The sequence below is a fragment of the Podarcis gaigeae genome (assembly GCF_964106915.1).
Source record: "Podarcis gaigeae genome assembly, chromosome: 3".
NCBI lineage: Eukaryota > Metazoa > Chordata > Lepidosauria > Squamata > Lacertidae > Podarcis > Podarcis gaigeae.
Window position 1 is genome coordinate 116579343 of NC_139680.1, and position 25844 is coordinate 116605186.

The 25844-nt window shown below is 44.2% G+C and overlaps 3 long non-coding RNA genes across 3 annotated transcripts in view; 2 read left to right on the forward strand and 1 right to left on the reverse strand.

The window, feature by feature from the left end:
* Window positions 1-25844, reverse strand: part of LOC310842121 — a 41095-nt gene that overhangs the window by 12085 nt on the left and 3166 nt on the right. The gene's annotated exons all lie outside the window — the stretch shown is intronic.
* On the forward strand, window positions 3783-5360 carry LOC310842234. Its single transcript, XR_014563023.1, has 2 exons — window positions 3783-3900; window positions 5184-5360. It is a non-coding gene; the product is annotated as an uncharacterized lncRNA (long non-coding RNA).
* Window positions 17675-19832, forward strand: LOC310842186. The gene is made up of 2 exons (XR_014562978.1): window positions 17675-17800; window positions 19657-19832. It is a non-coding gene; the product is annotated as an uncharacterized lncRNA (long non-coding RNA).

Genomic DNA, 25844 nt, shown 5'->3' on the forward strand with positions numbered 1-25844 from the left:
GGATCAGCTCTGTCTTTGGTTGCTTTGCTCTGTGAAGTTTTGTGAATTCCTCTTAATCAAATTCTTCAGTCACATGGTATTTGATTGTTTAGATTAATTGCAGTTTCCTCTATTGTTTATCTCAGGGGAAAGGGATCATCATAACAGTCCATCCTCAAACTTCAATAGCTGCTGGGCATTTGCTCACTGTGATCTTCTCCCCTCCATCTTGTTTGAATAGTTTAGGACTAAAAGGTAAATGTAAAAGACCCCTGAAAGTTAAGTCCAGTTAAAAAAGGAAAAAGGATGAGGATGATGATTACAAGAATGAGAAAAAGGACAAGAGACCATGTGAAGATTGCCCTTCCTTCAAGTAAGCAAAGAGTCCTTCGTTTCACCTTTGAAATCTCCTTGCCCTGCATGTTCCACTCAACCTCTTCAATCAGTGGACTTGAATTTTCTTTTTTTTCTGGAAGAACTGTTTAAAGCTATTACTACTAACAGTGCTATTTCCTGGGGGGATGCAGGGGTAACACATACCCCTAAACATTTTGTGAATCTAAGTTTGGCCAGATTGAGGAGCAGTATTTCAATATGAGTAGGAAAATGAGAGTAACCCTTAACATTTTTTTTTTGGGGGGGGAGCACGGGCTACTACTAAGAATAATCATTGTGGGAAGCGAACATGTGAAAAGTGCCCTTCCTTCACGTAACCACAAGGGTCCAGCAATGTGGTGGGGACAGGTGAGGGGTGAGTCATTTACCTGAGGGATACATCCCCCGGGCCCTGCCTATGCGGGGCAATGCATTTTCTCCATAAATGTTTCGTTTAACTCAAGCTATCTTGCTCTGAAACATGAATACATCCCATCTGAAAGTTTGTGATCTTCTGTGGAAACTGCTATGACTGACCGAATGCAGGAATGCCGTTCCAGAGGCACGTGATTTTGGCAACGTTCTCTTCCACGTCAGCCTAAGTCACAACGTCCCAAAGAAATTACAGTTATGGGAAGCCCAGCCCTCTCTTGGCAAGCTTTGGGGCTCCATTTGGCTTAAAAGCTGGCTTTGCCTGGCTTTGCCACCACAATTCATCCTGAGCCATGAAGATCCTTCACCTGTGCTTCGCAGTTCTCTGTTTGCTGCTCCTGGCTTCCCCAGGTAAGGGATGGAGAGGAAGAAGACAGAGGGACACCTGCCAGCCTATTATGGGGTGGAAGAGGGAGAGGAGTACAGTTGCTGTTCTGTGGCCTTGCAAAGGAAGTTCACTTTTCTTTCTAGAGACGTTTCTTTAGTGGTAAATTTTGCATAAAAATGTATATATCAGACAAAATTGCCTACAAAGGTGCATCTATTAGGGGATATATGCACTGTGTTGCTGAATTTCCCCCATTATGCCCATAACTGCTATGCAATTTCCCCTATTATAACCTATATTTTCATGCTATTGTCATGAAATTACACTTTTTCATGTACATTTTTTAAACACATTACTTGGAGGGAGAGCTGCCTTTCAGAGGACAGCTGTGCTTTGATGTTCACATGTTGACTTCATTATGGCAGGGTAATAGAAGGAAAAAGGGACGTGGGTGGCCCTCTGATTTAAACTACTGAGCCTCTTGGGCTTGCTGATCAGAAGGTTGGCGGTTTGAATCCCCACGACGGGGTGAGCTCCCATTGCTCGGTCCCTGCTCCTGCCAACCTAGCAATTCGAAAGCACATCAAGGTGTTATGTAGTGAAGTTCACCCTGGGCCAGCAGGGGGATACTGTACATAGTTTTCACTCAGGTCTGTAGATAGTTTTCACTCAGGTCCACGTCAGTTATTTTAGGCGGGAAACTCTGGGTTGTTGTTGCTACAATGTTGACAGCCGGCTGCCTATAAAAGCAGGCCGGCTGAGCTGTTTGCTGTTCAGTCTTCTGTTTCAGCTTACAAAATAAAGAGCTGCTTGGAGAAATCGCTGTGTCGTCTGCCATGTCTACCCACTATTCTACAAAAGTACAAGTAGATAAATAGGTACCACTCTGGTGGGAAGGTAAACAGCGTTTTTTGTGTGCTGCTCTGGTTTGCCAGAAGCAGCTTAGTCATGCTGGCCACATGTCCGCGGACAAACGCTGGTCCCCTTGGCCTATAGAGCGAGATAAGCACGCAACCCCAGAGTTGTCTGCAATCGGATTTAACTGTCCAAAAAGTCCTTTACCTTTTTTTAATATATGGAAAATGGCATCGCATGTAAAACTGGTAAGGAAAAACAAAAGCAGCCTCTTCTTTTCTCAGTTTGGTTAGATTTTATGGAATTCTATGCAAATTTATGGAATATGTTTTACAAAATAAAATTTTAAGTTTTCTCTTCCACTGGTCTGCCAATAAATTTGGGGTATATAGTATCTAGTTTGTGGGGGGAAATTCTTTTTTTTTTAACTTTTATTTTGCTTTAAACAGGTACATATAAATATAGACAACCAAAATTACAAAGGAAAATTCCTTAGTAGTAATGGGGAAAAAAACTTTTAAAACTACAAAAAATATCAAAGTACATGACACAGAACATAAGCAACTATGGGAAAGATAAAAGAAAAGAAAAAAGAAAAAAAGAAAAAAAAGAAAAAGAAAAAGGAAGATGAGCCAAAGCAGGAAGGCTCATCTATTGTACACGTCCGTCAAGCTCACAACAGATCATTATTCTTATCAATTATCTCTATCTGCATTCCAAAGGAATCCCTCATCTTGGTATCAGGGAACATTTCTCTATGTGGCATCATTCTAAACATAGCCAGATCTTTCTTGCTGAGCCCTTGTCCCCTAAATAATTATTTAAACATTCCCATTCTTCCTTCACCAATTTATTAGGTTTATCTCTTATTGCATCTGTCAGCTTTGCGAGCTCCAAGTACTCACACTATTTGACTACCCATTCCTCTTTAGTGGGCGTATTTTTATCTTTCCAGTGTTTTCCCTCCCAGTATATTATTCATTATTCTTTGTAATATAGGGAGGGTTACTTCTTCCAGGTTCTTATAGTACATTAATGTGATTCTGTCAAGACCTGGCGATTTGCCACTCTTCATTTTTTTTTATTACCTGTGCTATTTCATCTATTTCTATATTGGAGATTAGGGCCTGAACTTCTTCTTTTTCAATTCATGGTAATTTATTTTGCTGTAAATATTCTTCCATTTTATTAACCTCTAATTGTTCTTGTTTATACAAATCTTTATAAAAGTTTAAGAATTTTATTTTTATTTTTACTGGGTCTGTTAAAAATTCTTGATGTAGTATATAGCCTTTTATTCTGGGTAGTCCTTGGCGCTCCGATGGCTTCAGTTACAGGCTTTGTTGTTTAGTCGTTTAGTCGTGTCCGACTCTTCGTGACCCCATGGACCAGAGCACGCCAGGCACTCCTGTCTTCCACTGCCTCCCGCAGTTTGGTCAGACTTTAGTTTCTCTAGTTTAGTTTAGTTTAGTTACAGGCTTTAGTTTCTCTATAATGTATAAGCCATGTGTGCCTCACTTCTTGCTGTCGTGTTTCGTGGACTGACACCCTCCACTCATGAACAAATAGCTGGATAAGCAGATTGACCATTTCTTCTTGTGAATGTAGCAAGGGTGGTAAACACCAGTGGCCACTGGCAGGGGTGGGGGTGGGGGGTAGGAGTTGGGATGCCACAGCACCCAGAGCATCACAGAGCCACTCCTGTTCAAAGGGCTGTGGAGTTGTTCCTCTCTTTCATCCTATTGTGAATTAACTTCCTTCTCCCCAGTGGACAGTTATGTTTGTTTCTCTCTTTGCACAGGATCTGCACGTGGTCCACCTACCAATCCTTTTCATTGCCATAAAGCCAACGGTTCTTGCTTCCCTAAACGTTGTCCCGATACTCATGAAAAAATTGGAAAGTGTTTATCTAGTATGCTCTGTTGCAAAAGGTAATTTCAGCTGACCAAAAGAGAATTACACCTCCTGCCCTTCTCCCATTACCCTCTGGATTGATCATTTTAAGTACCCAATGCAGCGTCCCCTAAACTGATCATCCTTTGCCTGCAAGCTCAATTGCTCCATTGCAAAAATAAAAATAAAAATACCTATGCCAGAATCAGTCAAGGGTGGCACATCCCATTTTGCCGCTTGATGCAAAATGGTAATTGCTGCTTTGCCATTCTGCCAGCACGGCTCCTAAGCCCATCTACCTGCTCCTCCTGCCATGGCCTGATCTGCCGCTGACACACACCATACCCTGTTGGTTGCAGGCACAGAAGCGGCAATACCATTGTTGCCCATTTTAAGCAAGATGGTGCCAAGTTCTTTCACCACAGGCAGAACCAGAGGGGCAGGAGGGGCACCAATGGGTTTGTTGTCTGAGGGGCTTCTGCCACCAGATGAAGGGTCCTCACCTGCCTCATGGCTGGTCCAGCTACCTTTGGCTCCTTTTCCCTGTAAGCTTATGCCAGATCTCGTTTGCCAAATCCCTAAACCACACCGGATGGGCACATTTAATTTCTTGTGCAGCTTCATCCTTTGTCTATCTCAGTGCCTAAGGGATGTCTATTCTGCAGCTTGAACAGATGCTGGGCACTTCAGTTTCACATCCTATACATCCTATCCCATTACCTCAGTTTCACATCCTATACATTCCATGCAAATCTCCCACTTTCAATTCCAAGCAGCTTCATTATTATTTTATCTTTTAAAGAAAGAACCTGAGGCAGTAGACTTTTGTCTTGGGTGCATACAGAGAAATTAGCAACTGGACTGAATGAACCCCAGGGTGCCAGTATCTCTCATGTTTCTCAAAACATTGTCACAAAATGGCGAGCAAGCTTCCTGTTTCCCCAAAACTCTTCCTCGGGGCCACAAAGACAACAAATCCCTGCCATGCATAACATCCAGTCTGCAGGAGAATATTGGAGTCCTTGAAAGCTCCCTCACTATTCTGTGACATATTTAATTGTACCTAGAAAATAAAGTCCCCCAGGGGTAGGGGTGTCTGAGAGACTGCATTTAATTCTCATTGAAAGGTGAATCTATGTAATTCATAGTTTCTGGAAGTGAAAAACTGAAACAGACCTATCCCTACCCAATGGTTTATTATCATGAAATGTTTCTTATAGTCCAACATGCCTTGCTTTGTATTTTCGTGTCTCAAACATGGTCACTTTGCTATGAAACCTAGTTAACTGTTGTCTTTTTGTTGCTGGTTTCTGTGTTTTAGACGGGAGGAGTGATAGATGCCTTTGAAAAGTGGAAGATGCTCCCTCTCTTTGAGAGCCGCTGGATCCCGCTTGATCCCCAGCTAGGGACTTCTTCTCCAAAGCATCCAGATTGAAAAAAGCAACAGCTTCAAGGCTTAGATGAGCTTGTGCCTTGCAATAAAAGCAGATACAAAAGCTTTTTCACCTCTGTTTTTCATTTCTAAGCATGAGTGTTATTGCTAGTGAAACCAAAATGGCATCTTACATCCATGAGAAGGAGGTGTCAGCAGGCATGGTTTGTGGAGAGGCCCAAAACATCATTAGAAAGGAATACTAAAAGGGTGTGAGGATCCCTCAAAACAGTCTAGTGAGGAGTAGTGGGCCACAATGTGGAAAATGAAGAGTCACAAAATATGGAGTGACAAAAACGTAATTCATTCCAGAAGTCCATTCTTAACCCAAAGCTTTCTTAACCCAAGGCACATATTCCCTACCTAGGTCTCCCCTGGAAACAGACCAATGTGGAAAATGAAGAGTGACAAAATATGAAGGGTGGAATGAGAGGGAGAAGAAGTTCAGTTCAGTTTCCCTTTAAATAGTAATCAAACTGAGTTGCGCTCATTTAAAAAGTATGCCAATTGAAATATAGTCATCCTTCAAAACCCCCAGGTGTCTGAATTTTAGGATTATTGAACCGAGCAGACCAGGTCTGGAAGCTTCCTCTTATAGATTCTTGCCCCCTCCCCCCACAGGATTGCAGGTTGGGAAGTGTGGCGATCACACAGGGTCCCCGGACATTTCACCGTCTATTGATCCCTGTGCCACCGCTTTATTTCTCACTGCCACCACCCAGACCTTACCTGGTACAATACTGAGTCCAGTCATGATTATGTGGAACATAAACTTCTGTTTATTTATTGCAAGCATGTGGTTTCATAAATGGTCTCAGTGAATTACAATCATGGGGTGCCTATCCAGACCTATAACTTCTGCTACCTGCTCTCACTCACTAAACCACCTCTCAGATATTTACTTGTCTTCCTTATTTCACTACACTAACTCAACCTATCCACAGACTAACCCAATTCACTCCCACTCCAACCAACCACCTATCTCCCAACAAACTCCTTCCTTCGCCCCTCCCAGAGCTGGTTTTATAGTCCCTCTGACTCCACCCCCTGGGTTCTGATTGGTTAATCTGTTTAATTATTTCACCTCCAGCACTCTCATTTAATAACATCACAGGAAGTAGCCCAGGCTTTTACAGAAATTAGCTTCACAAAGCAGAAGAAGAAGTAGAGAAGAGTTTTGATTTGATATCCCGCCTTTCACTCCCTTTAAGGAGTCTCAAAGCGGCTAATATTCTCCTTTCCCTTCCTCCCCCACAACAAACACTCTGTGAGGTGAGTGGGGCTGAGAGACTTCAAAGAAGTGTGACTGGCCCAAAGTCACCCAGCAGCTGCATGTGGAGGAGCGGAGACGCGAACCCGGTTCCCCAGATTACGAGACTACCGCTCTTAACCACTACACCACACTGGCCCACTCATTACAGTGTATTAGGCATAATTGCATGCACATGTGCCTACCAGGAAGAATTCTTCATCCTAAGATCCCTTGGCACCCAGTCTGGTGAGATAGGAGAATGCAAATAATAATAATAATAATAATAATAATAATAATAATAATAATAATAATAATACCCCACCCCTCTGGCTGGGTTTCCCCAGCCACTCTGTGTGGCTTCCAACAGAATATTAAAATACAATAACCTCTTGAACCTTAAAAACTTCCCTAAACAAGGCTGCCTTCAGATGTCTTCTAAACGTTTGGTAGTTTTTTTTTCTCTGGTGGGAGGGCGTTTCACAGGGTGGGCACTACTACCGAGAAGGCTCTCCAGCTGGTTCCCCGTAACTTGGCTTCTCGCAGCAAGGGAACCACCAGAAGGCCCTCAGCACTGGATCTCAGTGTCCGGGCAGAACGATGGGGGTGATTACGCTCCTTTAGGTATACAGTGGTACCTCGGGTTAAGTACTTAATTCATTCCGGAGGTCCGTGCTAAACCTGAAACTGTTCTTAACCTGAAGACCACTTTAGCTAATGCGGCCTCCTGCTGCTGTCGCACCGCCGGAGCCCGATTTCTGTTCTTATCCTGAAGCAAAGTTCTTAACCTGAAGCACTATTTCTGGGTTAATGGAGTGTGTAACCTGAAGCGTATGTAACCTGAAGCGTATGTAACCGGAGGTACCACTGTAGTCCTCTTCTTCCCTCTTTCTCTCACTTTCCACAATACTCCCCCCTTCACTTCACCCCCCCCCCAAGTTTCCTAAAAAGAACTGTACTTAATTTGGTGCAAGTGAACTTTTGGTAAATAGCCTCTTGAAACTGAAGCCCTCGCATGAAGAGGGGCATTTCTGTGTTGCGTGGATACTCTGGTGACACCCCAGAGATAACTTTGGATCCAAACAGGTGTTGCACAAGCACCCCTCTCTCTCTGGCCCACATTCCCGAGCTGAATGTATATTTTTATATACTTCAGTCTGTTACCTGAAGCGTATGTAACTTGAGGTACCACTGTACTGGACCAAGGTCGTTTAGGGCTTTAAAGGTCAACACCAACACTTTGAAATGTGCTTGGAAACGTACTGGGAGCCAGGGTAGGTTTTTCAAGACCGGTGTTAAATGGTTTCGGCGGCTGCTCCCATTCACCAGTCTAGCTGCCGCATTCACCTTCAAAGGTAGCCCACATAGAGGGCATTGCAGTAGTCCAAGCGAGAGATAAGTAGAGCATGTACCACTCTGGTGAGACAGTCTATGGCCAGCTATGGTCTCAGCCTGCGTACTAGATGGAGCTCATAAACAGCTGTCCTGGACACCGAATTGAGTCCAGGTTGACTCCCAGGATGCACACCTGGTCCTTCAGGGACACAGTTACCCCATTCAGGACCAGGGAGTCCTCCACACCCGCCCACCTCCTGTCCCCCCAAAAGAGTACTTCTGTGTTGTCAGGATTCAACCTCAATCTGTTAGCTGCCATCCATCCTCCAACTGCCTCCAGACACTCACACAGGACCTTCACTGCCTTCACTGGTTCTGATTTGAAAGAGAGGTAGAGCTGGGTATCATCTGCATACTGATGAGTACCCAACCCAAACCCCCTGATGATCTCTCCCAGCGGCTGCATATAGATGATGTTGAAAGGCATGGGGGAGAGGACAGAACTCTGAGGCACCCCACAAGTGAGAGCCCAGGGGTCTGAACATTCATCCCCCCCACCACTTTCTGAACACGGCCCAGGAGGAAGGAGCAGAACCACAGTATAACAGTGCCCCCAGCTTCCAGCCCCTTGAGATGGTCCAGAAGGATGTTATGGTTGATGGTGTCAAAAGCCACTGAGAGATCCAGCAGAACTAGGAAACAGCTCTCACCTTTGTCCCTAGACCGCTGGAGATCACAGACCAGTGCGACCAAGGCAGTTTCAGTCCCATGATGAGGCCTGAATCCTGACTGGAAGGAATCCAAACGGTCCGCTTCTTCCAGGCGTGTCTGGAGTTGTTCAGCAACCACTTGCTCAATCACCTTGCCCAAGAATGGAAGATTTCAGACTGGATGATAGTTGGCCATATTGGCAGCATCTAAAGATGGTTTTTTAAGAAGCAGTTTGATAACCGCCTCCTTCAGCGGGTCTGGGAAGGCTCCCTCACAGAGAGAAGCAATCACCACCCCACGAAGCCCATCACCCAGCCCTCCCCGGCTAGCTTTTATACGCCAGGATGGGTAAGGATCAATGAGACAGGTGGTTGGTCTCACTCATCCAAGCAGCCTGTTCACATCCTCGGAAGTAACAGATTGGAACTGATCCCACACAACTTGACTAGACAAGACTCTAGCACTCTCCCGCCCTGACCCTGCTCCCACAGTGGAGTCTACCTCTTCCTGAATCTGAGTGACTTTATTTGCAAAGAAATTTGGAGATCATGTAGCCCATCCTGGGCCCTGATGTAGCAGGTGGTTCTGCTAAATTGCGAACCACCTGAAAGAGTCTCCTGCTGCTGTTTTCTGCAGCTACAATAGAGGCAGTGAAGAAAGTCTTCTTTGCCGCTACCGCCACTTGGTAGGCTCGACATTGAGCTCTAACCCGTGTCCAGTCAGCTTACGAATGAGTTATCCGCCACCGGTGCTCTAACCGTCTCAGCGATTGTTTCATTGCCCTCAGATCTGTGGATAACCACAGGGCTGTCCGGGCTCCATGCAATCGGAGAGAACGCTTTGGAGCCAAACAGTCAATAGCCCTGGTTAACTCCACATTCCAGCGGGCCACCAGGGAATCAGCTGAAAGGCCATCAACATGAGATAAATCCCCTGCCACTCTCTGGAAACCATTTGGATCCATTAAATGGCGGGGGCGGATCATCTGAATCGGTCCCACCCCCCTGCAGAGGGGAAGTGTTATGGAGAAGTCCAGTTGCACCAGGAAGTGATCTGACCATGGCACTTCTTTAGTTTCGCTTTTACTTAGTATCAGATCACCAACATCCATAGACGTGAACACCAGGTCCAAGGCATGTCCGCGGCTATGAGTTGGGCCAGACTTATTCAGGGACAGCCCCATGGAGGCCATGCTTTCCACGAATTCCTGAGCAGCCCCATGTAAGGTTGCGTTGGCATGGATGTTAAAATCCCTTAGGACAACCAAACTGGGTGTCTCCAGGAGAACATCTGCCATGACCTGAAGCAGTTTGGGCAGGGAATCCTTGGTGCAGTGGGGAGGTCGGTACACCAAAAGGAATTCTGTACTGCCCCTATTGCCCAACTTCCAGAACAAGCACTCAGAGAACTGGGTCTTCCCAATAGGACGCCTGGTGCAAACTAATGACTTCCTAATAATCACTGCAAACCCTCCCCCCGACCCACAAGGCCTGTGTTGCTGTGCATAAGAGAAACCTGGTGGACAAGCAGCGGCAAGTACAGGCCCATCTGCTTCATCCAACCAAGTCTCTGTTACACATGCCAGTTCAAGTCCTCCATCCATGATCAAGTCGTAGATGGCAGTGGTCTTATGAATCATTGACCTGGCATTGCACAGCAGCACCTTCAGGTCATGTGGGTATCCCTTGCTGATTCCAGTATATGTCTGGTCAGGACCAGACCCGGAGGCAAGGATACTCTTCAAACGACGACTAAACCTGCCTCTTCGGTAATGACATGGTCTGGTCTTAGCGTAACTCCTCCTCCTGTCTGTGATCACTGAGATTGGTTGTCCCAGTGCATCCACCCCCCCCCCCAGTGGAACTCCTTCCCTTAAGAACAAAATTAAACATTAAAACACACGCACATACAATAAAACAATACAAACCAAAGACAGTAAAAATTACAAACATACCAAAATTAAACAAATCCCCTAACCTGACTAAACATCCTCCCCCCCCCCCCATAAAATAAAAGGGAATTTAATCTTTAATTTTTTGAAAAAGAACTCTGCGCTGTTCTGAGTCCTCCTGGTCAGCAGCAGCAGCAGCGGTTGCCATCCTTATGAGGCCTGTCAGGCCCCGCCCTGGGCCAGGTGGTGAGTGGCAGGAACGGGGCTCTTAGGCACTCAGACAGGGAAGACTCTCCATTGAACTTTGATGGGGGAATTGGGGTGGGGGTGTCCTCCTGACCATCTCTGTGTTTCTGCCTCTGCCCTTAAGATTTCGGCATTTTGATAATTTACGGCACTTGTTCATTGTTCTATGTGTCCTCTCAGCATAAAATGTTATTGTAAAAGCCATTGAAATTGTTCGTGTCAGTTATCAGTGTTGGGAGGCTGCCCCCGGCAGGTCCTGCGCAGTCTGTCATGATTTATAACTTAACTGGCAATTAATTGACTCGGGACAATCTGTCAGGACGCGGTCAGCAGCTCCTTGCTGTTTCCCCAGGAATCCATAGAGACAAGGAATCCTTTTTTATTTCAGACTTTACAGAGAGAGGGTATAGAACCCAGCCTCTTGGATAATGATGTTGCCCCCAGTGAATCTCTACCTCCCGTCTCTCCCCCTACCTCGTTTGTCATCATCAACATCATCTCTATGGGTGTCGCTAAGTGTCCTCTGTCTTCAAAGTCTTTGCTCTCCTCCTTTTAAGTCCCGCCGGGTTCTGGGAGATGGAGGGTCTGGGCTGGTGTCTAATGACAACGTGTCAGCCAGCTTGAAATAATATTGTATTCTCCTGTTAATTATTTGCATTTTAGATTTGACTGTGTGTATTGAGTTGCTTTTTATTTTTATTAGGTATTTTGTGGTATTATATCTTAATTTTATTCTGTGAAGTGCCCTGAGACCCCCAGTTATAAAGCGGTGTATTAAGTAAGCAAGTAAGTAAATGGCTTAGTCATCCTCTACAGTGGAAAGGAGAAGGGAAAGGACAGGCTGGCCAACTATTATTGTGAAAGGTGCCCTTCCTTCAGGTAACCACAAGGGTCCAGCAGTGTGAAGGGAACAGGTGAGGGGTGAGTTATTTACCTGAGGGATACATCCCCCTGGCACTGCCTATCCTCCTCATAAACTTTTTGTTTGATCCAAGCTATCTCCTTGTGAAACATGAATGCAGCAGATCTGAATGTTTACGACCTGTAGTTGGGATCTTACTTCTGTGGAAACTGCTATGACTACCAGATTTCAGCAATATCTTCCCACAAGCATGTGATTTTGGCAACATTCTCCTCCATGTCAGCCTAAGTCACAACGTCCCAAAGAAATTAAAATAATGGGAAGCATGGGTGCGGCCAAGATTTATTTTAGGGGGGCCTATGAAGTTGTGCCTCTGTTTCTTCCTCTTCTGAATGAACTTTCCTTTTACTTGTGGACCATGATATTTGTTCTTCCTCTACGCAGGACTTGGCCTGTCACAAACTGGTTGTATCTGCCTCCTATTTGTTTGTCCTGCTGTCTTCACTGACATTGGGATCTGTCCACCACTGTATGATTGTTGCAGAAGGGAACTTCAGCTTGGTGAATGAGAATCAAACAAGTGTCCAGAGGAAAGTATCATTTCTCCTCCCCACGCCCTGCCCCTCTTGTAGCATTTTTTGGATCGATCATTTTGAGGAGCCTCTAATCTGAGTAGCTTTAGGCTACCACCCCAAATGGACATCCCTTCTCGGATTTAGACAAAGGGAGCCAGTGAACTGAGCAAATAGTTTCATTTCGTAAAACTTGAAATATTTTTATGATGCCTGCTAACATGAACAACAGGTTTCTTTACAAGTTGATGATCATTTATCTGATTCCAGTTTAACCTCCTTTAATAGAGCATTTGTCCGCTGTTAAAATCCATTTGAGTTTTCCGTTAAAACTTTATTATTTCCTCCATTATGTAAAAAGTGCATCGATACAATCGCATCTCTCCTCCCTCCCTCTTCCCATCCATGTCTTTTTTTTTTAATTCTCTTTATTAGTTTCCATTGACCAAACAAACACAGACGACAACAAAACAAAGACACAACCAAAAAAGAAAACAAACAACAAAAGACGTCATACAAATAATAGACTTCCCTCCACCTCGGCTTTGGATTATATAACAAAGAAATTTTTTCTCGCAGTTTCGATTTATGACATCTACGCGTCGTAGGATTACGTTGAACCTACTGTGATTTTCAAATTTCTTACATCTGCTTCTATATATGTTATAAATTTATTCCATTCCTTAATAAACTTTGTATCTTTCTGGTCTCTGATTTTTTGTGTCATTTTTGCCAATTCTATGTATTCAAATAATTTACTTTGCCATTCTTTATCAGTTGGGACATTTGTTGTCTTCCAATTTTGTGCTATCAGTATTCTAGCAGCTACTGTTGCATATTGAAATAGTGTCTGATCCTCTTTCTTAATTCCCATCCGTGTCTTAGAGCCATTATATTCCTTCAGAAACAGAAATAACCAAAACAAAACTCATTATAGTCATTATGTAGGTTCATTAGACAGCCTGCAAGATTTACAGTTGTATTAATTGTGCTTTTCATTAATTAAACAACCACTGGCAGTACAAAGCATCTCTAATGCAACCTTTTTATTACACAGAATGTAATTTTCATAGAGCAGCGAGTACCAGCTACCTGTTCCATTAGTTACACAAAGCATCAATTACTTAAGTGGTCCCTGAATACATCGTCCTGTGATTGCAAGCTTAATTGGTTGCGCAGCCAGTTGTTTCATACCTTGTCCATTGCAAAAGACACCTATGGCAGAATCAGCCTAGGGCGGCACTTCCCGTATTGCCCCAAATGGCAGCCCAAAATCAGTGCTGATGATGCTGGTGTTTCTCCTCCACTGGCAGAAGCAGCAGGGCAGGAGGGGCACCCATGGGCATTGTGCCTGGTTGGGGGCTTCTGCCACCTGAAGCAGCATCCTCACCTGCCTCAAGGCTCTGGGATCAGTCTTGTCTTTGGTTGCTTTGCTCTGTGAGGTTTTGCCAATTCATCTTGGTCAAATCCTTCAATCACACTTTATTTGCATGCTTAGATTAATATACAGTTTCATATATTGTTTATCTCAGTGGAAAGGGATCACCATAACTGTCCATCCTAAAACTTCAATAGCTGCTGGGCATTTGCTCACTGTGATTTTCTCTCCTCCATCTTGTTTGAATAGCTGAGAATTAAAAGGTAAACCTAAAGGGACCCCTGACCGTTAGGTCCAGTCGCGGACGACTCTGGGGTTGCGGCGGTCATCTCACTTTACTGGCCGAGGGAGCCGATGTTGGTCCTCAGACAGTTTTTCTGGTTCATGTGGCCAGCATGACTAAGCCGCTTCTGGCGACATCAGAGCAGCACACAGAAACGCCGTTTACCTTTAAGCCGGAGCGGTACCTATTTATCTACTTGCACTTTGACGTGCTTCCAAACTGCTAGGTTGCCAGGAGCTGGGACCGAACAAGGGGTGATCACCCTGTAACGGGGATTTGAATTGCCAACATTTTGATTGGCAAGCCCAAGGCTCAGTGGTTTAGACCACAGCACCACCCGCGTCCATTAGCTGAGGATTAGGTTCCATATATTCCTTGCAAAGTGTTCCACATTCAGTTCCAAGCAACTTGCGCATGAAAGCACCAGGCCTGAGCATGAAAGCTCAAATGAAACCTCAAAGCAGAGAAGGTTAACTCATTGGCCTTTGAATTTTTCTGATCTGGAGATCCCTGATCTTTAGCCACAAATAACAGCGACTCCATGGAGCGCAGGACAGAAGAGCGAAGCAGCTTCAGAAACAGGGTTGGGAAGGGGGAAAGGGGGCTTAGTCATCTTCTAGGGTGGAAAGGAGAAAGGAAAGGCCAGGTTGGCCAGTTATGATGGGGTGCAGAGTGGGACATGGCAGGTGGAGCAAGCAAGGAAGCAGAGCCCCTCCAGTTTGAAAATATTTTGGTAGGTTGCTTGAGTCTTGTCTGGAAAAGGTGTCTGAGAAATAGGATGATTGCAAGAATGAGAAAAAGGACAAGAGACCATGTGAAGATTGCCCTTCCTTCAAGTAAGCAAAGAGTCCATCATTTCACCTTTGAAATCTCCTTGCCCTGCGTGTCCCCTCTCAACCTCTTCAATCGATTGACTTGGATCTTTTCTTTTTGAAGAACTCTTTGAAGCTATTACTACTACCAGTGCTTTTTGCGTTTGCAGACCCCCCAAACCACCTCCAAAGTAAATCACACAGGGAACAGAATATTTGTTTAGGGTTTTTGGCATTAATTTGGCCACAACTTTATTGTTTACAACATGTGAGTGGTTGCTGAGGCATTGGTTCGGACTACCTGAACCTGCACCAGACTGACAACTGGAACCTCCAGAAGTCAGTAAGGGAAAACATACTGTGGGAGCACAGAGGCAGATTTCCACCAGATGTTCCCAGGAACTCTGGCATGGCCCTGCCCCTGAGAGGGGATCGGACAGAGCAAATCGAGCCCCTGGATTCCTTTAACGGAATTCCCCAGCAGCAGCAACAAAACTGAGGGGCAGGCACAGCCACAATCCCCTCCACCAAACAATGAACCAATGCCTAACCGTCAACCTTGTGACGATTTGATACACGATAGGCAAAAACCAAATGGCACCAGCCAATCAGCCAAGTGGCAAAATTCCCACCGGGCCCCTGCTCCAAAAACAGACGACCCCTAGACAGGCATAGCAAGGTCAAAAACACAACCTAAAATTATAGGGAGGGAGGGAGATCCGCTGCACGATGCGAAAGAGGAAATACTTCACCATGTGCAGCCCCTTAAATAGCCCCTTATGTGCCAATCAAACCCCAACAGACAGAAATCTGCCCCAGTAACAAAAGGAGCAACCAGTGAGGCAAGGAGGTAATCCAAACGGGCCCGCCCCTGCAACAAGAAGGCAGTTTGGTGATCTCACCGCAACACGTGGCTCTCCATGATTTGGAGGACACAATTTCCTGGGGTGCCGCAGGGTACGCATACCCCTAAACATTTTGTGAGTCTACGTTTGGCCTCATTGAGGGGCATTATTTCAATATGATTAAAAAAAAAATCTAAAAAAAAGCAGACTACTACTAAGAATAATCATTGTGAAAAACATCTTCATGTATGCGACAATGGCCGCGAGAGTTTTAATAGCACAAGGATGGAAGACTGAAGAAACCCCAACTAAAGAAGCATGGCAAGAAAAATTGTTGGACTATGCAGAACTGGCAAAACTGTCATACAAGCTCTGAGACAAGGATAACTGTGACTTTAAAGATGAATGGGAACCCTTTACAAAGTATTTGAAGACGCAACAAAGCGAACTGGACTCCTTGGCTGGTTTTGAAAAAACATTCACAAACTTTTTGTTGATAATTATTACTTAAATTGTTTGAGGATCTATACAACTGTGTAACATGCAGAAAACAGCATTTTTAGAGAAATCAAAGACTGAAACTGAGGAAAGTTGGGGGGTGGGTGGGTTCTGTGGGGGGAAGGAGGGGGAGGGAGGAAAAGAGGGGGAAAGGATGATATGTTTCTGGATAATATGTTTTGTTTTAATTTTGAATAAAAGGTAATTAAAAAAAAGAATAATCATTGTGGGAAGCGAGCATGTGAAAAGTCCCCTTCCTTCAGGTAACCGCAAGGGTCCAGCAATGCGATGGGGACAGGTGAGAGGTGAATCATTTACCTGAGGGATACATCCCCCTAGCACTGCCTATGTGGGGCATTGCATCATCCTCACAAACCTTGCGTTTGATTCAAGCTATCTCACTCTGAAACACGCATACAGCACATCTGAATGTTTGTGATCTTCTGTGGAAAGTGCTATGACTGACTGAATGCAGGAATGCCATTCCCGAGGCATGTGATTTTGGCAATGTTCTCTTCCACGTCAGCCTAAGTCACAACGTCCCAAAGAAATTACAATTATGAAATCTTCTTCTCCCTACCTGCCCTCTCTTGGCAAGCTTTGGGGCTCCATTTAGCTTAAAAGCAGGCATTCGGCTTTGCCACCACAATTCATCCTGAGCCATGAAGATCGTTCACCTGTGCTTCGCAGTTCTCTCTTTGCTGCTCCTGGCTTCCCCAGGTAAGGGATGGAGAGGAAGAAGAGAGAGGGACACCTGCCAGCCTATTATGGGTGGAAGAGGGAGAGGAGTACAGTTGCTGTTCTGTGGCCTTGCAAAGGAAGCTCACTTTTCTTTCTAGAGATGTTTCTTTAGTGGGAATTCTTTGCATAAAAATGTATATATCAGACAAAATTGCCTACTAAAGTGTGTCTGTTAGGGAAAATATGCACTGTGTTGCTGAATTTCCCCCATTATGCCCATCATTGCTTTGCAATCTCCCCTAATATAACCTTTATTTTCATTCGGAATTCATGAAGTTACACTTTTTCATGTGCAGTTGAGTAGAAACATTTTTTAAAAAAACCATTACTTGAAGGGAGAATTGCCTTTCAAAGGATGGCTGTGCTTTGATGTTCACATGTTAACTTTATTATGGTGCATCACGTGTAAAAGTGGTAAGGGAAAACAAAAGTAGCCACCTCTTTTCTCAGTTTGGTTAGATTTTATGGAATTCCATGCAATTCTATGGAATACGTTTTAAAAAGTTTGATTTCTCTCTTCCACTGGTCTTTCACTAAATTTGGCATATGTCGTGTCTAATTAGTGGCGAAGTTTTCTTGATGTAATATAGAGCCTTTTATTCTGGGTAGTTCTTGGGGCTCTGATGGCTTCAGTTACAGGCTTTAGTTTCTCTATAATGTATAAGCCATGTGTGCCTCTCTTCTTGCTCTCCTGTTTCATAGGTTGACACCCTCCACTTACAAGCAAATATCTGTATAACTACATTTACCATTTTTTCTTGTGAATGTAGCAAGGGGGGGTGAACAGGAGTGGCCAGTGGCCAGTTGGGGGGTAGGAGTTAGGATGCCGCAGCACCCAGAGAGTCACAGAGCCACTCCTGTTCAAAGAGCTATAGAGTTGTGACTTTCTTTCTGCCTATTGTGAATTAGCCTCCTTCTCCACACTTATGTTTGTTTCTCTCTTTGCACAGGATCTGCACAAGATGATGAACTTAACAATTATGACGAGTGTGAAAGGAGCGCCGGTATTTGCATAAGTGGAGGTTGTCCTGATTATTCCCAATACATTGGAATGTGTGATTACGATCTGTTCTGTTGCAGAAGGTAATTTATTCTTGCCAAAGAAGAATTACACCTCCTACCCCTCTCCCTTCAGCCTCTGGATTGATCATTTTTTCATTTCATTTCATTATTTCACTTCATTTCATTTCATTTCATTTTAATGTTTGATGCATTATTGTATTTTATTATTTTGTTGGAAGCCACCCAGAGTCCTGGGGAAGCCCAGCCAGATAGGTGAGGTATAAATAATAAATTTTTGTTATTACGATATTATTATTATTATTATTATTATTATTATTATTATTATTATTTGGCGCCTCTGCTTTGGGTGGCTGCCACCCTAAATTGACACCCCTCCTCAGACTGAGGCTAAGGGACCCACAGAACTAAGAAATTAGTTTCCTTACGTACAACCTGGAAAACTTTAGGATGGCTTGTCACAATTAACTATTGATCAGTCTGCATGTTTACAATAATCTGTCTGATTCCAGTTTAGCATCCTTTAACGTAGCATTCATCCGCTGTTAAAATCCATTAGACTTTTCCATCACAACCTTCTTATATCCAATTTGTTAATTACATATATTGCTTTCATAGGTCAATGAGTACCAGCTACTTGCTCCATTAATTACCCAAAGCATCGTTTACCTAAATAGTTAATTGCACCATGCACCAAGTGCAGAGTCCCCTAAGTTGATCATCCTTTGCCTGCAAGCTCGATTGCTCCATTGCAAAACAATGACAAAAAATCTATGGCAGGATCAGCATATCCCATTTTGCCACTTGAGGCGAAGTAAGAATTGCTTCTTTGCCACGCTACCAGCACGGCTCCTATGCCCATCTACCTGCTCCTCCTGCCATGGCCTGATCTGCCACTGACACACACCATACCCTGTTGGTTGCAGGCACAGAAGCGGCACTACCATTGTTGCCCATTTTAAGCAAGGTGGTGCCGAGTTCTTTCACCACAGGCAGAACCAGCGGGGCACCAATGGGTTTGTTGTCTGAGGGGCTTCTGCCACCAGATGAAGGATCCTCACCTGCCTCATGGCTGGTCCAGCTGTCTTTAGCCCCTTTGCCCTGTGAGCTTATGCCAGATCTCCTTTGCCAAATCCCTAAACCACACCGTATCTTACTGCTCCTGCTGCTATGGCCTGCTCTGCCACTGCCACACAATCTATCCTCATTGGCAGAGAAGCAGGACAGCCTTCGTTGCAAATTTTAAGCAAGATGGTGCTGTGGTGCTTCACCACTGGAAGAGCCAGTGGGGCAGGAGGGGGATCAAGGAGTGTGTTGTCTACAGGGCATCGATCACCTGAAGCACGGTCCTCACCTGCCTCATGGCTGGTCCAGCTCTGCAATCAGGCGTGTCTTTCAGATATAAAGAATTTGAAAGAAGGAATTTTGTCCTGGGTCATTGCAGAGAAATTAGCAACTGGACTGAACAAACCCCAGGGTGCCAGTTCTCCCGTGTTTCTCAAAACATTGTCACAAAATGGTGAGCAAGCTTCCTGTTTTCCCAGAACTCTTCCTCAGGGCCACATAGACAACAATGCCTGCCGTGCATAATGTCCAGTCTGCAGGAGAATACTGGAGACCTTGAAAGCTCCCTCACTATTCTGTGACATATTTAATTTTACTTATAAAAGGAAGTCCCCCAGGGATGAGGATGGGCAAGAGATTGGATTCAATTCTCATCGAAAGGTGAATCTATGTAATTCTTAGTTTCTGGAAACGAAAAACTGAAACAGACCTATCCCTACCCAATGGTTTATTATCATGAAATGTTTCTTATAGTCCAACATCACTTGCTTTGTATTTTCTTGTCTCAAACATGGTCACTTTGCTATGAAACTGAGTTAACCGTTGTCTTTTTGTTGCTGGTTTCTGTGTTTTAGACGGGAGGAGTGATAGATGCCTTTGAAAAGTGGAAGATGCTCCCTCTCTTTGAGAGCCGCTGGATCCCGCTTGATCCCCAGCTAGGGACTTCTTCTCCAAAGCATCCAGACTGAAAAAAGCAACAGTTTCAAGGCTCACATGAGCTTGTGCCTTGCAATAAAAGCAGATCCATAAAGCCTATTCTCCTCTGTTTTTCATTTCTAAGCATGAGTGTTATTGCTAGTACGAACCCAAAATGGCACCTTATGTCCATGAGAAGGAGGTGTTAGCAGGCCTGGTTTGTGGAGAGGCCCAAAACGTCATTAGAAAGGAAGACTAAAAGGGGGTGAGGATCCCCCAAAACAGTCTAGTGAGCAGGACTGGGCCACAATGTGGGAAATGAAGAGTGACAAAATATGGGGGGTGGAATGAGCGGGAGAAGAAGTTCAGTTCTGCTTCCATTTGAATGGTAACCAAACTGAGTTGCACTCTTCAAAAAAGTATGCCAATTGAAATATAGTCATCTTTCCAAATTCACAGGTCTTTGAATTTTGAGATTATTGAACAGACCAGACCAGGTCTGGAAGCTTCCTCGTAAATATTCTTGCCCCCTCCCCCCACAGGATTGCAGGTTGGGAAGTGTGGTGATCACACAGGGTCCCGGACGTTTCACTGTCTATTGATCCCTGTTCCACCATCCAGGCCCTACCTGGTAAAATACCCGGTAAAATTTCTTGCTACCACCACCCAGGCCCTACCCTAACAGTATTTCTGTCTTGTCAGGATTCACCTCAATCTGTTAGCCACCACCCATCCTCCAACCTCCTCCAGACACTCACATAGGACCGCCTTAACTGGTTCTGATTTGAAAGAGAGTTAGAGCTGGGTAGGGCCGCAAGATGAGGTTGAGATTAAACAATTTTTAGAAAAAAATGGACTAACAAAATTGTCACAAGAAAACAGATCAATCCTGAATAACAAAATAACACGACAAGAGATTGAACAAGTCATACAGAACATGCAACTGGGCAAATCTCCAGGGCCAGACGGCCTGACCGCCAAGTATTATAAGACATTAAAAGACTATTTGATTCAACCAATGATGGAGGTCAGCAATGAAATCATGGAGGGGAAGAGGGCGCCGGAATCGTGGAAGGAAGCTTTCATCACATTGATACCAAAATCGGAAACTGAAAAGACACAACTCAAGAACTATCGTCCCATCTCCCTTTTAAATGTGGATTACAAAATATTTGCAGATGTTTTGGCAAGCAGACTTAAAAGAGTTTTAAATGAAGTAATCCATAAAGACCAGGCAGGCTTTCTCCCAGGTAGACACATGTTTGCTAGCACAAGGAACATTATTGACATCTTGGAACTTTTGCAAACAGACATAAATACAAAAGCAGTGTTAATTTTTATAGATGCGGAGAAGGCCTTTGATAATATCTCTTGGAAATTTATGAAGGGAAATCTAAAAGAAATGGGAGTGGGACGGGGTTTTGAGAATGAGATTGATGCAATATATTCAGAACAAAAGGCTAAATTGATAGTTAACTATGTGGTTACAGAAGAGTTTAAAATTGAAAAAGGAACACGACAAGGCTGCCCGATTTCCCCTCTGCTATTTATATCGGTTCTGGAGGTGCTCTTGAATATGATCAGAGGGGACCGGTTGGTGGAAGGCATCCAGGAGCGAAACAATATAAACTTAAAGCTTTTGCAGATGACCTAGTTTTGACTCTGCAGGAGCCAGAATCTAGTACAAAAAGAGTATTGCAACTGATACAAGACTTTGGTCGGGTAGCGGGATTTAAATTAAATAAACAGAAAACCAAGGTGTTGGGGAAAAATTTGACAGATACAGAGTCAGAACAGTTTCAGAGAGAAACAGAACTAACTGTGGTTAAAAAAGTAAAGTACCTAGGGGTAAACATAACAGCAAAAAATCTGAGTCTATTTAAGGATAACTATGAAAATGTTGGTCTGAAATTAAGAGAGATTTGGACAGTTGGTCAAAATTGAAGCTTTCTTTGCTAGGCCGAATTGCTGCTATTAAGATGAATGTATTGCCAAAAATGTTGTTTTTGTTTCAAACACTACAGATTGTGGACAAGACGGAGTGCTTCCGGAAGTGGCAGAGAGATATCTCTAAATTTGACTGGCAGGGCAAAAAGCCCAGAATTAAGTTTAAGATATTAACTGATGCGAAAGAAAGAGGGGGCTTTGCCCTGCCAGACTTAAAGTTGTAGTATGAAGCCACAGCTTTCTGCTGGCTAAAAGACTGGCTACTTCTCGAAGACACTGATGTACTGGACTTGGAAGGTTTTAATAATGCTTTTGGTTGGCATGCATACTTATGGTATGATAAGGTTAAGAGCAATAAGGCCTTTAAGAACCATATTGTCAGGAAAGCAATGTTTAATGTCTGGACAAAATACAAAGACTTATTGGAAAACAAAACTCCAAGGTGGCTTTCACCTCTGGAAGCTAAGGCCCGAAAAAGACCCAATATGGAGGCCAAATGGCCAAAATATTGGGAAATATTAGAAAAAGATGGAGACAATTGGAAATTGCAGAGTTTGGAGAAAATGAAGGATAAAGTGCGAGACTGGTTACATTATGCTCAGATTAAAGAAGTCTTTAAAAACGACAAAAAGCTAGGGTTCCAGGTGGAGAAATCGAAGTTGGAAACAGAATTGTTAGAACCAAAGACTAAGGTACTCTCAAGAATGTATAACTTGCTGTTAAAATGGAACACACAAGATGAAATGGTTAAATCAGCTATGATAAAGTGGGCACAGGACATTGGGTATAATATCATGTTCGAGGACTGGGAAAGGTTGTGGACCACTGGGTTGAACTTCACTGCATGTAACACTTTGAAGGAAAATGTAATGAAAATGATATATAGATGGTACATGACCCCAGTTAAACTTGCCAGGATATACCATTTGTCTGATAATAAATGTTGGAAATGTAAAGAAAATGAAGGAACATTCTTTCACCTCTGGTGGACCTGCCCTAGGGTGAAGGCCTTCTGGGAAATGATATATAATGAGCTGAAAAAGGTATTTAAGTATACCTTCACTAAGAAACCAGAGGCCTTCCTTTTGGGCATTGTCGGTCAGAAGGTGTTAAAGAAGGACCGAACATTTTTCATGTACGCAACAACGGCAGCAAGGATACTCATCGCTAAGAATTGGAAAACTCAAGATCTACCCACGCTGGAAGAGTGGCAGATGCAACTGATGGACTATATGGAACTAGCTAGATGACTGGCAGAATCCGAGACCTGGGAGAGGAGAGGGTCGAAGAAGATTGGAAGAAATTCAAGACTTATTTAAAAAAACATTGTAATTTGGTTGAATGTTAAGAAAGGATGCTAGATCATAAATAATTGTGCACCACTAAATTAGAAGGAATTAAGATGATAAGTAAGTTTGAGGAAAAATTATAAACCTATTGGAGAACTAACAGATTATATTTAAATGAACCTGACACAAGAGTGTAAACAAGATGATAAATTGCGGGCAAGAATTGACAACGATGCAAATGGGAGCGGGAGGTGTGAGGGAGTCTAAAGATGTTAAGAAAGTATGTTATGATATATGTTATTCTGTTTCTTATCTTTGCATTTTTATTCAAAAATCTTAATAAAATATTCATTAAAAAAAGAGCTGGGTATCATCCGCATACTGATGAACACCCAGCCCAAACCCCCTGATGATCTCTCCCAGCTGCTGCATGTAGATGTTGAAAACATCTGCCCTCAGATCTGTGGACCAGACCCGGAGGCAGGGATAGTCCTCAAACAACGACTAAACCTGCCTCTTCGGTAATGACGTAGTCTGGTCTTAGCGTAACTTCTCCTCCTACCCCTAATCAATGAGATTGGTTCTCCCAGTGCATCCCACCACCCACCACCCGATAAGCTCCATCTGGTACGCAGGCTGAGACCCTAGCTGGCTATAGACTGTCTCACCAGAGTGGTGTATGCTCTACTTATCTCTCGCTTGGACTACTGCAATGCATTCTGTGTGGGGCTACCTTTGAAGGTGATCTGGAAACTACAACTAATCCAGAATGCGGCAGCTAGACTGGTGACTGGGAGCGGCTGCCAAAACCATTTAACACTGGTCTTGAAAGACCTACACTGGCTCCCAGTACATTTACAAGCACAATTCAAAGTGTTGGTGTTGACCTTTAAAGCCCTAAACAGCCTTGGTCCAGTATACCTAAAGGAGCGTCTCCACCCCTATCGTTCTGCCCGGACACAGATCCAGCGCCGAGGGCCTTCTGGCGGTTCCCTCACTGCGAGAATCCAAGTTACAGGGAAACAGGCGGAGGGTGTTCTCGGCAGTGGCACCTGCCCTGTGGAACGCCCTCCCACCAGATGTCAAAGAGAAAAACAACTACCAAACTTTTAGAAGACATCTGAAGGCAGCCTTGTTTAGGGATGTTTTTAATGTTTAATAGGTTATTGCATTTTAATATTCTGTTGGAAGCCGCCCAGAGTGGCTGGGGGAACCCAGCCAGAGGGTCTGGTCCACAGATCTGAGGGCAGATGTTTTCAACATCTACATGCAGCAGCTGGGAGAGATCATCAGGGGGTTTGGGCTGGGTGTTCATCAGTATGCGGATGATACCCAGCTCTAACTCTCTTTCAAATCAGAACCAGTTAAGGCGGTCCTATGTGAGTGTCTGGAGGAGGTTGGAGGATGGGTGGTGGCTAACAGATTGAGGTGAATCCTGACAAGACAGAAATACTGTTTTGGGGGGGCAGAAGACGGGCAGGTGTGGAAGACTCCCTGGTCCTGAATGGGGTAACCATGCCCCGAAGGACCAGTTGTGCATCCTGGGAGTCCTTCTGGACTCACAGTTGTCCATGGAGGAGCAGGTCAGTTCTGTGTCCAGGGCAGCTGTCAACAGCTCCATCTGGTACGCAGGCTGAGACCCTACCTGCCCATAGGCTGTGTCACCAGAGTGGTGCATGCTCTACTTATCTCTCGCTTGGACTACTGCAATGCATTCTGTGTGGGGCTTCCTTTGAAGGTGATCTGGAAACTACAACTAATCCAGAATGCGGCAGCTAGACTGGTGACTGGGAGCGACCTCCGAAACCATATAACACCGGTCTTGAAAGACCTATAGTGGCTCCCAGTACGTTTCCGAGCACAATTCAAACTTTTGGTGTTGACCTTGAAAGCCCTAAATGGCCTTGGTCCAGTATACCTAAAGGAGCATTTCCACCCCCATCATTCTGCCCGGACACTGAGTCCAGTGCTGAGGGCGTTCTGGCGGTTCCGTTGCTGTGAGAAGCCAAGTTACCAGGAAACAAGTGGAGGGCCTTCTCGGTAGTGGCACCCGCCCTGTGGATCGCCCTCCCACCAGATGTCAAAGAGAAAAACATCTGAAGGCAGCCTTGTTTAGGGAAGTTTTTAATGTTTAATATTTTATTGCATTTTAATAATCTGTTGGAAGCCGCCCAGAGTGGCTGGAGAAACCCAGCCAGATGGGTGGGGTATAAATAATAATAAATTTTATTATTATTATTATTATTATTATTATTATTATTATTATTATTATTTGCATTCTCTTATCTCACCAGACTGGGTGCCATGGGATCCTAGGATGAAGAATTCTTCCTGGTGGGCACATGTGCATGCAATTATGCCTAATATACTATAATGAGTGGGCTCATATAGTGAGCACGCTTGTTAAATTGCAATAAATAAACAGAAGGTTATGTTCCATTTTAACCCAGACTGGACTCAGTATTGTACTAGGTAGGGCCTGGGTGGTGGCAGCGAGAAATAAAGTGGTGGCACAGGGATCAATAGACGGTGAAACGTCCGGGACTCTGTGTGATCGCCACACTTCCCAACCTGCAATCCTGTGGGGGGAGGGGGCAAGAATCTATAAGAGGAAACTTCCAGACCTGGTCTGGTCAGTTCAATAATCCCAAAATTCAGAGACCTGTGGATTTTGAAGAATGACTATATTACAACTGGCAAACTTTTTAAAAGAGTGCCACCCAGGTTGGTTAAAATTTAAATAGAAGCAGAACGGAACTTCTGCTCCCTCTCATTCCACCCCCCATATTTTGTCACTCGTCATTTCCCACATTTTGGCCCAGGCCTCCTCACTAGATTGTTTTGGGGGATCCTCACCCCCTCATAGTCTTCCTTTCTAATGACGTTTTGGG